We start from the raw sequence: 11,506 nt of genomic DNA, 5'->3' as shown, positions 1-11,506 counted from the left end.
CTAGGTCTATTGCGTAGATTCTATGCACGAGTAGAACACAAAGTAGTTGTGGGCGTTGATTTTGTTCAGTATGCTTACCGTTACTAGTCCAATCTTGTTTCGACGGTATTGTGGGATGAAGCGGCCCGGACCGACCTTACACGTACACTTACGTGAGACAGGTTCCACCGACTGACATGCACTTGTTGCATAAGGTGGCTAGCGGGTGCCAGTCTCTCCCACTTTAGTCGGAACGGATTCGATGAAAAGGGTCCTTATGAAGGGTAATCTAAATTGGCATATCATGTTGTGGCTTTTGCGTAGGTAACAAACGTTCTTGCTAGAAACCCATAGCAGCCACGTAAAACATGCAAACAACAATTAGAGGACGTCTAACTTGTTTTTGCAGGGTATGCTATGTGATATGATATGGTCAAAAGAATGTGATGAATGATATGTGATTTATGAGATTGATCATGTTCTTGTAATAGGAATCACGACTTGCATGTCGATGAGTACGACAACCGGCAGGAGCCATAGGATTTGTCTTAATTTATTTTATGACCTGCGTATCATTGAACAACGCCATGTAATTACTTTACTTTATTGCTAACCGGTAGCCATAGTAGTAGAAGTAATAAGTTGGCGAGACAACTTCATGGAGACACAATGATGGAGATCATGATGATGGAGACCATGGTGTCATGCCGGTGACGATGATGATCATGGAGCCCCGAAGATGGAGATCAAAAGGAGTAAAATGATATTGGCCATGTCATGTCACTATTTGATTGCATGTGATGTTTATCATGTTTATGCATCTTATTTGCTTAGAACGACTGTAGTAAATAAGATGATCCCTCATTAAAATTTCAAGAAAGTGTTCCCCCTAACTGTGCACCGTTGCGAAAGTTCGTCGTTTCGAAGCACCACATGATGATCAGGTGTGATAGATTCTAACGTTCTCATACAACGGGTGTAAGCCAGATTTACACACGTGAAACACTTAGGTTGACTTGACAAGCCTAGCATGTACAGACATGGCCTCGAAACACAAGAGACCGAAAGGTCGAGCATGAGTCATATGGTAGATACGATCAACATGAAGATGTTCACCGATGATGACTAGTCCATCTCACGTGATGATCGGACACGGCCTAGTTGACTCGGATCATGTAATCACTAGATGACTGGAGGGATGTCTATCTGAGTGGGAGTTCATTAGATGAACTTAATTATCCTGAACATAGTCAAAAGCCCTTTGCAAATTATGTCATAGCTCGCACTTTAGTTCTACTGTTTTAGATATGTTCCTAGAGAAAATTTAGTTGAAAGTTGTTAGTAGCGATTATGCGGACAGTAGAAGGCTTATGTCCTTAATGCACCGCTCAGTGTGCTGGACCTCGAACGTGGTCTGTGGATGTTGCGAACATCTGGCATACACGTGTTGATGACTACATGATAGTTCGGTAATGTTAAATGGTTTAGAATTGAGGCACCGAAGACATTTTTGAAATGTCGTAGAACATATGAGATGTTCCAAGAGCTTAAATTGGGATTTCAGGCTCGTGGCCACGTCAAGGGGTATGAGACCTCCGACGAGTTTTCTAGCCTACAAACTAAGGGAGAAGATCTCAATCATTCAGCTTGTACTCAGATTGTCTGGGTACAACAATCACTTGAATCGAGTGGGAGTTAATCTTCCAGATGAGATAGTGATGTTTCTCCAAAGATATTGCCACCAAGCTACTAGAGCTTCATGATGAACTATAACTTAACCGGGATAGATATGATGATCCTTGAGATATTCGCGATGTTTGACACCGTGAAAGTAGAAATCAAGAAGGAGCATCAATTGTTGATGGTTAGTGAAACCACTAGTTTCAAGAAGGGCAAGGGCAAGAAGGGATACTTCCTGAAACGGCAAATCAGCTGCCGCTCTAGTGAAGAAACCCAAGGTTGAACCCAAACCCGAGACTAAGTGCTTCTGTAATAAGGGGAACAGCCATTGGAGCAGAATTACCCTAGATACTTGGTAGATGAGAAGGATGGCAAGGTCGATAGAAGTATATTGGATATACATTATGTTAATGTGTAATTTACTAGTACTCCTTGTAGCACTAGGGTATTAGATACCGGTTCGGTTGCTAAGTGTTAGTAACTCGAAATAAAAGCTACGGAATAAACGGAGACTAGCTAAAGGTGAGCTAACGATATGTGTTGGAAGTGTTTCCAAGGTTGATGTGATCAAGCATCGCACGCTCCCTCTACCATTGAGATTGGTATAAAACCTAAATAATTGTTATTTGGTGTTTGCGTTGAGCTTAGACATGATTGGATTAGGTCTATCACAATACGGTTATTCATGTAAGGAGAATAATGGTTACTCTATTTATTTGAATAATACCTTCAATGGTCTTGCACCTAAAAGAATGGTTCATTGAATCTCGATCGTAATGATACACATTTTCATGCCAAAAGATATAAGATAGTAATGATAGTGCCACCTACTTGTGGCACTGCCACGTAAGTCATATTGGTATAAAACGCATGAAGAAGCTCCATGTTGATGGATCTTCGGACTCACTCGTTTTCGAAGAGTTTGAGACATGCGAACCATGTCCATTGGTGTATATGCATGAAGAAACTCCATGCAAATGGACCGTTTGGACTCACTTGATTTTGAATCACTTGAGACATGCAAATCATAGCACATGGGCCAGATGACTGAAAGCCTCGTTTTCAGTAAAATGGAACAAGAAAGCAACTTGTTGGAAGTAATACATTTTGATGTGTGCAGTCCAATGAGTGCTGAGGCACGTAGTGGATATCGTTATGTTCTTACTTCATGGATGATTTGAGTAGATACTGTGTATATTTACATGATGAAACACAAGTCTGAATTATTGAATGGTTCAAGTAATTTCAGAGTGAAGTTGAAGATCATCGTGACAAGAGGATAAAATGTCTATGATATGACCATAGAGATGAGTATCTGAGTTACGAGCATTGGCACGCAATTAAGACATTGTGGAAATTGTTTCACAATTAATACCGCCTGGAACACCATAGTGTGATGGTGTGTCCGAACATCATAGTTGCACCCTATTGGATATGGTACGTACCATGATGTCTCTTATCAAATTACCACTATCATTCATGGGTTAGGCATTACAGACAACCGCACTCACTTTAATAGGGCACAACATAATTCCGTTGAGACGACACTGTTTGAACTATGGTTTGGAGAAACCTAAGTTGTCGTTTCTTAAAAGTTTGGGGCTGCGACGCTTATGTGAAACGTTTCATCCTAGTAAGCTCGAACCCAAAACGGATAAATGCATCTTCATAGGCCACGCAAAACAGTTGGGTATACCTTCTATTTCAGATCCAGAAGCAAAAGTGATTGATTCTAAAACGGGTCCTTTCTCGAGGAAAAGTTTCTCTCGAAAGAATTGAGTGGGAGGATGGTGGAGACTTGATGAGGTTATTGAACCATCACTTCAACTAGTGTGTAGCAGGGCACAGGAAGTTGTTCCTGTGACACCTACACCAATAGAAGTAGAAGCTTATGATAGTGATGATGAAACTTTGGATCAAGTCACTACCAAAACTCGTAGGTCGACAAAGATACGTATTACTCCATAGTGGTTCGTAATCCTGTCTTGGAGGTCATGTTTCTAGACAACAATGAACCTACGAGCTATGGAGAAGCAATGGTGGGCCCGGATTCAACGAATGGCTCGAGGCCATAAAATCCGAGAGAGGATCCATGACTTTGGAAGAACTACTTGAAGGTCGTAAAGGTTGTTGGGTACAGATGGATTTTAAAAGGAAGACAGACCATGATGGTAAGTATTACCATTAAGAAAGCTCGACTTGTCATTAAGATGTTTTCTGACAAGTTCAAGGAGTTGACTACAATGAGACTTTCTCACTTGTAGCGATGCTAAGAGTCTGTTGGAATTATATTAGCAATTACTGCATGATTTATGAAATCTTGCAGATAGGATGTCAAAACATTGTTTCCTCGATGATATCCTTGAGGAAAGGTTGTATGTGATACAACCAGAAGGTTTTGTCAATCCTGAAGAACGCTAAAAAATATGCAAAGCTCTAGCAATCCTTCTAAGGACTGGAGTAAGCATCTCGGAGTTGGAATGTACGCTTTTATGAGATGATCAAAGATTTTGGGTTTATACAAAGTTTATGAGAAACTTGTGTTTCCAAAGAAGTGAGTGGGAGCACTATAGAATTTCTGATGAGTATATGTTGTTGACATATTGTTGATCAGAAATGATGTAGAATTTCTGGAAAGCATATAGGGTTATTTGAAAAGTGTTTTTCAATAGAAAACCTGGAATAAGCTGCTTGAACATTGAGCATGAAGATCTTTGAGGATAGATCAAAAACGCTAAATGGTACTTTCAAATGAGCACATACATTGACATGATCTTGAAGGTGTTCAAGATGGATCAGTCAAAGAAGGAGTTCTTGCCTGAGTTGTAAGGTATGAAGTTAAGAGTTAAAGCTTGACCACGGCAGAAGAGAGAGAAAGGACAAAGGTCATCCCCTATGCTTCAGACGTAGGCTTTATAGTATGCTATGCTGTGTACCGCACCGGAAGTGTGCCTTGCCATGAGTCAGTCAAGGGGTACAAGAATGATCCAGGAGTGGATCATTGGACAGCGGTCAAAATTGTCCTTGGAGTAAATAAAGGACATGTTTCTCAATTATGGAGGTGATAAAGAGTTCGGCGTAAAGGGTTATGTCGATGCAAGCTTTAACACCTATCCGAATGACTCTGAGTAGCAAACCGGATACGTATAGTGGAGCAACCATTTGGAATAGCTCCAAGTGGAGCGTGGAAGCAGGATTCACAATATGACATGGAGAATTGCGAAGTACACACAGATCTGAATGTAGGAGACCCGTTGACTAAAACCTCTCTCACAAGCAAAACATGATCAAACCCCAGAACTCATTGCGTCTTAATCACATAATGATGTGAACTAGTTTGGTGACACTAGTAAACTCTTTGGATGTTGGTCACATGGCGATGTGACCTGTCAGTGTTAATCACATGGCGATGTGAACAAGATAATTGACTCTAGTGCAAGTGGGAGACTGTTGGAAATATGCCCTAGAGGCAATAATAAACTAGTTATTATTATTATATTTCCTAGTTCATGATAATCATTAATTATCCATGCTATAATTGTATTGATAGGAAACTCAGATACATGTGTGGGTACATAGACAACACCATGTCCCTAGTAAGCCTCTAATTGACTATCTTGTTGATCAATAGATGGTTATGGTTTTCTGATCATGGACATTGGATGTCGTTGATAACGAGATCCTGTCATTCGGAGAATGATGTGATGGACAAGACCCAATCCTAAGCCTAGCACAAAGATCGTGTAGTTCGTATGCTAAAGCTTTTCTAATGTCAAGTATCATTTCCTTAGACCATGAGATTGCGCAACTCCCGGATACCGTAGGAATGCTTTGGGTGTACCAAACATCACAACGTAACTGGGTGGCTATAAAGGTGCACTACGGGTATCTCTGAAAGTGTCTGTTGGGTTGGGACGAATTGAGACTGGGATTTGTCACTCCGGTTGACGGGGAGGTATCTCTGGGCCCACTTGGTAGCACATCATCATAATGTGCACAATGTGACCAAGGGGTTGATCATGGGATGATGTGTTACGGAACGAGTAAAGAGACTTGCTGATAATGAGATTGAACAAGGTATCGGCATACCGACGATCAAATCTCGGGCAAGTATAATACCACTAGACAAAGGGAATTGTATATCGGATCGATTGAGTCCTTGACATCGTGGTTCATCCGATGAGATCATCGTGGAACATGTGGGAGCCAACATGGGTATCCAGATCCCGCTGTTGGTTATTGACCTGAGAACGTCTCGGTCATGTCTGCATGGTTCCCGAACCCGTAGGGTCTACACACTTAAGGTTCGATGACGCTAGGGTTATAAAGGAGGTTTGTATGTGGTTACCGTATGTTGTTCGGAGTCCCGGATGAGATCCCGGACGTCACGAGGAGTTCCGGAATGGTCCGAAGGTAAAGATTTATATATGGGAAGTCCTGTTTTGGTCACCGGAAAAGTTTCGGGTGTTATCGGTAATGTACCAGGACCACCGGGAGGGTCCCGGGGGTCCACCAAGTGGGGCCACCGGCCCCAGAGGGCTGCATGGGCCAAGTGTGGGAGGGGACCAGCCCCAGGTGCGCTGGTGCGCCCCCCCACCAAGGCCCAAGGCGCCTAGGGTTTGGGGGAAACCCTAAAGGGGGGCGCCCCCTTGCCTTGGGGGGCAAGGCAACCCCCCAGGCCGCCGCCCCCTCCTCAGATTCGATCTGAGGGGGTTGGGCCCCCTCTCCCTTGCCCCTATATATATGTGGGGGTTGGGAGGGCAGCCGTACCCAAGCTCTGGTGCAGCCCTCCCCCTCTCCCAAGTCCTCCTCCTCTCCCACGGTTCTTGGCAAAGCCCTGCAGGATTGCCACGCTCCTCCACCACCAACACGCCATTGTGCTGCTGCTGGACGGAGTCTTCCCCAACCTCTCCCTATCTCCTTGCTGGATCAAGGCATGGGAGACGTCACCGGGCTGTACGTGTGTTGAACGCGGAGGTGCCATCTGTTCGGCGCTAGGATCATCGGTGATTTGGATCACGACGAGTACGACTACATCAACCCCGTTCACTTGAACGCTTCCGCTTAGCGATCTACAAGGGTATGTAGATGTACTCTCCTCTCTCTCGTTGCTAGTCTCTCCATAGATAGGTCTTGGTGACTCGTAGGAAAATTTTGAATTTCTGCTATGTTCCCCAACACGGTAGAATGCCTGTCAAGTTTCGTGCCATTTGGGGGTCGTTTGATACTCCAACAGTTAATCGGCTAACCGTAAAAGCCTCTTTTGTGTTGCAGCCCAACACCCCTCTAAAGTGTCCCAAAACCCATCCAAACCCCTACCATGCTCTCGGTCGTTCGATCACGATCGTGTGGGCGAAAACCGCTCCTCATTTGGAGCCCCCTAGCTCCCTCTACCTATAAATATGTGCCCCTCCAGGATTTTTCGAGCAGATGAACCCTAGCCTAATCCTCCCCGCTTCCACCGCACACGTCCGGCCGCAGCCGGACACGTCCGCCCTCAGCCGTGCTGCCGCTCCCATCCAGCCAGCACCTGCCGCGTGTCCCTCCACCGCCAGCCGCCGCCGCCGGCCTGCGGGGCCCAGGCCAGGCCAGCCCGCGCCCGCGCGTGTCGCCCCGCACCCCGCATCACCGCCCGACGCCTTCGCGCGTCCTCCACCGCCGGCGCCTCCGCGTCACCGTCCGAGCTCGACCCCAGCGCGCCGCCCGACCCGCGCCTAAGCGCGCCGCCTTGCTGGTGTCGCCCCGCCTCCCCGTCGCCGCGAGCAGCCGCCTCCGCTCCCAGACGCGCGCCGCCCCGCGCGTGCTCCTCTCCGGCGGGATCCAGCGGGACCCGCTCCGGGCACCTCCTTGTCGGTGCCCCGGCCATCTCCGACGCCCTCCACGGCCTCCAGCTCCGGCGAGCCGCCGCCCCATCTCTAGCCCGCCTCGATCTCGGTTCCTGTGCCGCGCCCCGGATCCAGATCTGAGAGACCTAGGGTTGACTCTCCCCCTTTGTTTTTTTTGCAAAGTGCCGAAGATATTTACATTTTGTATGCCCTGTTCAATGCATCATATCTCCATGTCAGTAGCTCCGTTTTGTGCGTGTAATATATCAAAATGTTCATCATGAGATTCTCTTCATTTCATTCCATTGTGCTATGCTTGTTTGAGATCATCTTGATGCCTGAATCATCGTCGTAAGAGTGCTATATGACGTTAATCTGCTGAAACTGTTATAACTTGGTGATTTGTCATTTTCGTTGCATTTTGTGTGTGCATCCTATGAGCTTGATGTCTACATGAGTTTAGAGCTACGTCATCTAATCTTTAGTGAGGTGCAATCCATGTATTTTTGTGAGCCTTGTAGTGAGTGCATCGACCTTGTTAAGTAGGGTAATTGTTGTTACTGTTTTGCTAGGCTGAATCTGTTATTTTGTGATGCTATGTGAACCTGCTGCTACAAGTCATTCTATGCATAATCTGGAGATGTTCACTAAGGATGTTTTGTTATACCTGTCATGCTCTATCCATACATGCCCCTGGTTGCATTTATAGTCTGCTGTAGCTTGTTGTAATCTTGCTCTGAAATTGCTAAATAATGTTGTTGTCAGCATGTTAACATTAAGTTCAGTTTCGCCATGTGTTTTGCTAGTGATCCATGCACCCTATGAACTTGCTCTTGCCATACTTAACTTAATAAACATGCCTTCTTACTGTTGACTACCTTTTAATGCCATGTATTGCTCTGTGGTGAGTGGTACAAGCTCACCAACATGCCTACTTATCATTGTTCCCGCCATGTTTGAATCTGTCATATCTTTTGCCATGTTTACATGGGTGCCATCATATCTTATGATCCTTTTTTGGCTCATGGTCACTAAGGGCCTTTTGTTATAAGCAATTAGTAGGTTCATGCCATGCCTTTGTTTGGCATGATAAGTTCCCGTAAAATGTTGTTTGATAGCTCTAAACATTGCAACCTGATGTTATTTCTGCAAAGTCTGAAACCGTTATTATTTGCAATCTTGCCATGTCCTTTTGAGCATGTTCTAGTGTTTTCTGGCGATAGCTCAGTGTTCATGTTTTGTTATGCTTTACCTGTACATCATGCCCATGCCTAATGTTATTATGTTGAGATGCCGTAGCATATAGTTTTGATGCTTGCTAGATGCCTAGTTGTTGTTTTGGACAGCTTGTCCTTTAGACTTGTATAGAGTGTATGTGTAGAACCGTTGCTCCGTTTTGAGTGTGCTCTATATGAAACTTGCTTGATTTTGCATGAAGTTCCATATTATCATGTTGCATCCATGTTTTGAGGTGTTTTATTGATGTTTGTATGCATTTTGCATCAATGCCATGTTTAACTTGTTTTGCTCATATCTTCTAGGCCGTAGCTCCAAACTAAATGAACTTTATATGTAACTTGACTAGAATATTGTGTAGATCATCTTGGTGCATCTTAACTTGATGTTTAACAACTTGAACATAAGGGTTATTCATATCTGGACCAATTTCGAAATTTGCATATGAGGACTTACCGGAATTGTTATATGTTGTTCCCGGCCTCATTTAAACTTGCCTTGATGTGTTGCTCTTGTTTGCATCATCTCTTGCCATGAGTAGCTTCATGTAGTCTTGTCTTGCATCATGCTTGTTGTGCATCATGTCTTGTCTATGTGTGGTGTGTTTACCATGTTGTGTGCTTCTTTTCGATAGTTTCCGTTTCGTTGCGATCATGAGGATTCGTTCGTCTATGCTTGGTTCGTCTTCGTGGTGTTATCTTCTTCATGGACTCGTTCTTCTTCCTAGCGGGATTTCAGGCAAGATGACCGCTACCCTGGATCTCACTACTATCATTGCTATGCTAGTTGCTTCGTTCTATCGCTATGCTGCCCTACCTATCTCTTTTTGATCAAGCCTCCCAATTTGCCATGTCAGCCTCTAACCTTTTCACCCCTCCTAGCAAACCATTTCTTGGCTATGTTACCACTTTTGCTCAGCCACTCTTATAGCGTTGCTAGTTGCAGGTGAAGTTGAAGATTGCTCTATGGTGGACAGGATTATGTTAGAATATCACAATATCTCTTATTTAATTAATGCATCTATATACTTGGTAAATGGTGGAAGACTTGGCCTTATGCCTGGTGTTTTGTTCCACTCTTGCCGCCCTAGTTTCCGTCATACCGGTGTTATGTTCCCGGATGTTGCGTTCCTTACGCGGTTGGGTAATTTATGGGACCCCCTTGACAGTTCGCTTTGAATAAAACTCCTCCAGCAAGGCCCAACCTTGGTTTTACCATTTGCTTCACCACCACCTATACCCTTCCCTTGGGTCGGCCAACCCAAGGGTCATCTTTATTTTACCCCCCCGGGCCAGTGCTTCTCTAAGTGCTGGTCCGAACCAGAGCCACTTGCAGCGCCACCTTGGGGAAACATGAGGGCTGGCTTTAGTTGTACGTAGTGTTCATCCGGTGTTGCCCTGAGAACGAGATATGTGCAGCTCCTATCGGGATTGTCGGCACATCGGGCAGTCTTGCTGGACTTGTTTTACCATTGTCGAAATGTCTTGTAAACCGGGATTTCGAGTCTGATCGGGTCTTCCTGGGAGAAGGTATATCCTTCGTTGATCGCGAGAGCTTATCATGGGCTAAGTTGGGACACCCCTGGAGGGTATAAACTTTCGAAAGTCGTGCCCGCGGTTATGGGAAGATGGGAATTTGTTAATGTCCGGTTGTAGATAACTTAACACCAGATCCAAATTAAAATGCATCAACCGTGTGTGTAGCCGTGATGGTTTCTTTTTGGCGGAGTCTGGGAAGTGAAAACGGTTTTGGGTTATGTTTGACGTAAGTAGGAGTTCAGGATCACTTCTTGATCATTGCTAGCTTCACGACCATTCCGTTGCTTCTCTTCTCGCTCTTATTTGCGTATGTTGGCCACCATATCATGCTTAGTCGCTGCTGCAACCTCACCACTTTACCCCCTTCCTTTCCCATTAATCTTTGCTAGTCTTGATACCCATGGTAATGGGATTGCTAAGTCCTCGTGGCTCACAGATTACGACAACAACAGTTGCAGGTACAGGTTACGCGATGATCATGACGCGAGAGCGATGCTTGGTTGCTTGCTTGAGTTCTTCTTCTACTTCTTCTTCGATCAAGGGATAGGTTCCAGGTCGGCAGCCTGGGCTAGCAGGATGGATGTCGTTTGAGTTTCTATTTGTGTTTCATCCGTAGTCGGATGATGCTCTTATGTATTGTGATGTTGTATTCGTGTGGCATTGTATGCCTTATGTATGTATCCCTATCTATTATGTAGTGTTGATGTAATGATATCCACCTTGCAAAAGCATTTCAATATGCGATTCTATCCTTGGTGGGACCTTCGAGTCTCTTTTGGATAGTATTGCATATTGGGCGTGACAAGTTGGTATTAGAGCCTTGACCGACCATAGGAGCCACCTTGATTGATCGTGTAGTTTGGTCATTGTTGAGTCTAAAAAAACTGTTTTCGGAGTCTCATTATATCGCATAGTAGGAATTCTTTTTACTCCTCAGCCCCTTCATCGCTCTGGTAAGGAATCTTGACGTAGGTGTTTTGAATTACTTATCTTCCTCATCAAATTTTTCTTTAGGTTCACATAGTTAGTTTTTCGATTGTTGGTTCTCATCTCTTTTCACCCGGTGCATTTCTCGTCAAGTCGGCTCGAGCCTCTTGATCTTTGAGTTCAATCCTCAGTTGTTTTCTTTTCCCACCCGCCCGCCCTTTTCTTCTTGGAGCCAGAGCCCGTAATCGAGTATCCATCCTACACGTGCGGAGTCTTTTCCTTCTTCCCTCAATTGTTTCAACCGGTGTTTTCTCTTCAAGA

This window comes from Triticum aestivum, chromosome 4B (genome assembly GCF_018294505.1).
Source record: "Triticum aestivum cultivar Chinese Spring chromosome 4B, IWGSC CS RefSeq v2.1, whole genome shotgun sequence".
Lineage (NCBI taxonomy): Eukaryota > Viridiplantae > Streptophyta > Magnoliopsida > Poales > Poaceae > Triticum > Triticum aestivum.
Note: the sequence above shows the minus strand (reverse complement) of the source record.